Source organism: Rosa rugosa, chromosome 2 (genome assembly GCF_958449725.1).
Source record: "Rosa rugosa chromosome 2, drRosRugo1.1, whole genome shotgun sequence".
Taxonomy (NCBI): Eukaryota; Viridiplantae; Streptophyta; class Magnoliopsida; order Rosales; family Rosaceae; genus Rosa; species Rosa rugosa.
This window is the reverse complement of record NC_084821.1, coordinates 26,026,352-26,031,747: the sequence shown is the minus strand read 5'-3', so window position 1 is coordinate 26,031,747 and position 5,396 is coordinate 26,026,352. Positions and strand designations below refer to the sequence as shown.

The 5,396-nt window shown below is 35.5% G+C and overlaps 1 long non-coding RNA gene across 1 annotated transcript; it reads right to left on the bottom strand.

Annotated features, from left to right (window-relative positions):
* Positions 1 to 2,523: 2,523 nt before the first annotated feature.
* On the bottom strand, positions 2,524 to 4,777 carry LOC133728835 (uncharacterized). Its single transcript, XR_009856034.1, has 4 exons — positions 4,647 to 4,777; positions 3,759 to 3,805; positions 2,998 to 3,116; positions 2,524 to 2,570 (listed from the first exon to the last, which is right to left on the bottom strand). It is a non-coding gene; the product is annotated as an uncharacterized LOC133728835 (long non-coding RNA).
* Positions 4,778 to 5,396: the final 619 nt, after the last annotated feature.

Here is a 5,396-nt window from a genome sequence, read left to right as displayed (position 1 = left end):
CTGTTAAGCACATAACAGGTAACCCTCATTGGGGAACAACTTGAGCACAAATTTTAGACCTAGCCATAAGGAGACAATCTAACAACTATCTAAACCCTTTCTAGAGTAACCCTAATTGCCAAGGACCTCAATTGGTGTACAATCAGAGAAACTAAACCTAAATAGTTCTAGACTGGAATCAAATGCTAGGTATCGACACGGGAAGCTTAGAGCTTTCCTTTGCCCTTATTCGTAGGGCTAACACGCTAAAAGAGAATGGGCTTGGAGATGTCATGCAGGAAGAAGATGCGCATAGATCCTCTTCGAAACTCCTTCTTGTCATAGTCCAGGAAACCCCCCAAGAGATTCCCAATGAGGACAAGGTTATCAGGCTCTTCATAGAGTGGGGGGATACCCGAAACCCTAGCCCAGATTCGAACATGCTTCATTGAAACTTCAGCAATGGGTAGAACTCCGTCGTACTCCTCCAGGACTGGAGCACGATCAAAGCACCAAACTCCACCTTTGAGAACCTTATTCCGGTCTCGGGCTGATTCGAAGGAGAATAGGAATAGGTTATCACTTTTTCCCTGAACCCTAAATTTCCTTTCCACCATCCAAGTTCGCAGGAAGTGAGACTTGAAAGTGGCAGAATCCACAGGTCGACAAGTGAGAGGTTTCCCGAGAAGAAAAGATTGGGAGGATTTCTTCATAGGACCTCCCCCAATTTTTCCAAGATCTGGGGCTTGACCACCCTCAGCAAGAGCCAAGGAGGCAGCAAAGCTAGCGGTAACGGCGTCTAAGGAAGCCATGAGGAGGCGTGGGAGGGAGGCTGTAGAGGGGAAGCGGCAAGGAGGCCGATAGCTAGGGTTTGGGAGAGAACTAGGGTGAGAGAAAATCTCGTGGATGTTTTTGGCGATATATATTTTAACGTTCACATTGGAGGAGAAAGTTTTTTCCAAGTTGAAGAGTACTACTGTTCGTAGAGATAAGAAGAGGTTTTTTTTTTTTTTCCTTATTTATGTCTTTATTGGTAATTTGACATGAGTTGACAAAGTCAACTATTATTTGAAAAAATGGAGAGGTCCAAATACCAATATTGGGGGTATGAATAGAAGCTCCCTTATTGATATTGTGTTCTTAATTTGTTGAATCTGATCGATACCATAGTACATTACAAAAATATGAACAACCAACATTGATTTTGTGTTTCGAGACAGTGTTATGCTCGGTTCCGAATCAAGAATCATAGATTCTTACATAAACGAAAATGGCTTCTAATCCACAAAATAAGTCTTAATCTTGCATATTCTTTTATATATGCCAACTCTCTCTGCCTCACTCCTACATCACGAGTCTTATGATTTGTATTTTCTAATTTTTCAGAATCAGATGAAGAGGAGAAAACTTTTGAGTTATGTTCCAAGCCGCGCATATTTTGCACACAAATGGGAGATGTTGAAGAATGACACGGGATGTATAGACATATGGTTGCCCGGTTGTCCTGGTGAGTTATAACCAATACTCTCTTATCTATCTGATTTTAGTTTGAGATGAAAACGTTAAAAAATAAAAAATAAAAACTTAGCACTATTAATGCCATCATATAGGCCCCAAAATCGGTTCAAGCGGCATTTAACGTAGCAAACAACTACAGACTATTCTCATGACTTATACCTTGCAAGCAAAAAGAGTGATGCAGACTCTCCATACGGAAATCCAAGTCGAGTTTCTCAAACTCATTAATCTTCTTGTCCAAATTTACCGCAACCTACATTTACACAAGAAATCTGATTACGTTAACTAATGAATACTCAGATATAGGAATTTCATTCATCTCAGAGTCAAGAAGAACTTGGAGTGTCATATTCAGTTCAGATTACATTTATCTATCGTTTTTAGTAGCCTACAATAACATTTATCTGTTGTTTCAGTGCACAAGTAACGACATATTTTTTCTAGTTTCTTTTGATCTTAGATATGTCCAACAACATATTTGGATTTCATTTTGTTGTTGCTTTTTATTTCAGATGACAATTTTCTGTTGTTTGAGTGCACAAGTAACAACATATTTTTTCTTGTTTCTGTTGTTCTTAGATATGTCCAACAACATATTTGGATTTCATTTTGTTGTTGCTTTTTATTTCAGATGACAATTTTCTGTTGTTTGAGTGCACAAGTAACAACATATTTTTTCTTGTTTTTGTTGTTCTTAGATATGTCCAACAACATATTTGGATTTCATTTTGTTGTTGCTTTCTAATTCAGATGACATATTTGTATTCTCATTGCGCCACAATTATGTAAATCTGGAAACCACCCAATGCATCATCAAATATGGAATCCATTCATAAAAATACCAATATTTGATTAATCTGTTACTGCAGCTATACATACATCCATAATGGAGCTAAACTTAGTAAACATCAGTTCAATAATCTCTCTCTTCTTCTTCTTCTTCTTTTCTTTAGTTTCTTCATTTCTCCACTTTTGTTTCTTCTTCTGAATTTCTTCTTCTTCCCCTTCTTCCCCTGTTCTCTTCTCTTGTTTTTTTTTTTTTTTGGTTTTGTTTTGGGGTCTTTCAGACCAACCTGCAAGAAGAGTAAATCCTTAAAATAAGAACAACTTTGAAGATACAGCTGCAATGGGACATCAAAACCAAAGAGCTATTCACATAAAGACAATGAATGAACACGAACACTTATAGATGGAAAACAACAGCAACAACAAAAAATGAAGAAGAATAATTAACCCCTTTGATTATCTCGAAAACAAAGTTTGTTTGAGACTTATTCTTCACTTTGACATCACTAATGAGGTTAGAATCAGGAGGAAGACAAATACAATTACGTTTATGCTTCAATTCAATAGGATGTGGTTGCACAGAAATATTTGTCGGCAAATGCCTTCAATGTAATGATGCAGAAATAAAGGAGACAGTAAGTTGAAATGAAACTATATACCTGCAAAAATTTCACAGAAAAAAAAAACCAAAAAACCACATGTTCAGTTTGTTACCTGGGGTCAGGTCAAGGCAGAATAGAGGGGTTTTTTTTTCCAAGGCATTGACGTCAATTGGGGTTCATATCCATGGCAGAACTGGTACGCTCTTTGGCTTATGATCTTCTTATATCACCCTAACCAACAAAACCATTGATACCATTCAGATTGAAAGATATATGTGAAGGGGGGAAGTTTCAAACTCTAAGCTAAAACACTAGTAAGCTCTATATATGAAGGAAAGTTAAAAGAATTTGATTACAAAAATTGAATGGATTCAAAATGTTTAAACTTTTCCATATCAAGAACCGAAATCATATCAGGTACAATCTCAAGTACTAAATATGGACTTGCTCCAAATCATAAACTCATGCAGGGTATATCCAACATCATATATAGCAGACACAATTAATGATGAAAGGAATGCCAGAGAGACCTACTTAAGGCACTCCAACTTTGATGCTTCAAATATGGTTAATTGGGTGTTCTGTATAACTAGAAGGTGTATCTCATGCATGCATATTACTGGCACCTTTCATCATATTATGATCGACATCTTGACTTTATGAATTGGTGCGTTGTAGCTTTGCATTTTGAAAACTAAATGACAAAAGGCATGTCCAGAAGCTTGAAAGCAAAACGAAGACAAGCAATATATTTAAGCCTTTTCATGAATTGGTGACATGATTAAACAAAATTAAATTAATTCAGCTGGCGGTGGTATATATGACCAAATAGAATAAATTGGTAGAGAAGAGTATGAAAGGATGGGTTCGTACCAATTTCAGACTCAAACACCAATTGCTCGCTTGAGAGTTTGAAGAATCTGCATATATAGAATATATTGAAAACAATTATATGAAATTAACAAAGATAAACTAGAGTACTCAATGAAGCTGCTATAAGGTTTTTGTTATATCTAGCGGCCAAAATTGAAACCATCTGCACAATTCAGTAACATTGTCAAATACAGTTACACAGCTCAGAAAATATAAATGAAAAAAAAAAAAACCAAAAAAGAGGCATGCTTAAACTGAAGTCATTTACCAAAAGACAGATCATAAATGTGACAGTAAAAGGCATACAACATTGTCATTGGCACCAAACATACATGACATTACTAGCATAATTCTATAAATATATTGCTTTTTTGCACACCACATAGAAACTCTAATTAAGTTAATTCCATATTTAGCTCATGATGACTAAGCAAATATAACTGGTATGAAGGCAAATTTTTACTATCACCTGAATTTAACAACTCAACTAGGCATAAGAAAATATGTGCTGCCGTAGGTAGCTACATGTTCAGATTTATGTTTAGTCTCTTTGAGTACTCCATTTGGAGTAACTTAATTGGATTTGGCTACTGGATCAGCCAAAACATAATAGAGCAAAGATAGAATTTGAAAAAAAGAAAAAGAAAATAAAAAGAGGGGGCATTAATGCAAGAATAGAGATTTCTATAATGAAAAGTTTGCAAATCCTTAGCCAAAACGAGCAACTTGGTGTGTTTATAATGAAAAAAATCAAGTAATGCATGTCCCCTTATTTAACCCTTATACTATGCAGTCTTATCTACCCCGGTCTAATAATCTATCACTAAATTTCTCTTGCATGTAAATAAAGCAGAATAGCAACTAGCATATACTACAAGAAAAACTTACCATCTGCCCTTGCTCAGCACTTTTCTTAACCTCAAAGCCTTTTCTTCTCTTGCCCTTAGAAGGCTTGTCCTCTATTTCTTTAGTAGAGCTGTCCATCATCCTCTTGTTCTCCAACTAGAGTTTTCATAAGCAAAAATCCTACACATAATAAATTCCAGTTTATAAATGATATGTAGTTTTAACAAGAAATTGATACAGCTAAGTTATGTGCTCGAACCAAGATATAACTTAAGGCCATTATCATATGGACACCATCAAATAACAAACTAAACAAATTAGTAAACCAAGAAACTCAATTATCAGCTGGAGCAATTAATACAATAGCATATTCCAAGTGCATGCCAAAAACTGTAATTGAACAAAAGGGCAGCATGCAACAGATACTCTCAACAAAGGAAATACAAAAACCAATCACAAAACAGAAACCAACACTCGTGGAAACTTACAAATAACGGGAAAAAATAAAGAACCAATGAATAAATATATGTGGAGCAAGGTAGGGGAACTTAGGCAAACACAATCACTTGTAATGCATGACATGCAAAAATAATAATGGTATCTACTATAGGAATGAATACAAATTATAAACCTGGATACTTAGACACAGCAGCTCTGCAAGTCTCTTCAAGGTAACCTCGAGTAATTCTTTGAAACAACTAGAATATTATGCAAAAGCATCACATGTATAAGAAATTGATTGCAAACCAAACAGTGAATTAAAAGGCAGAAAAGTATATGTGTGATGTCTAG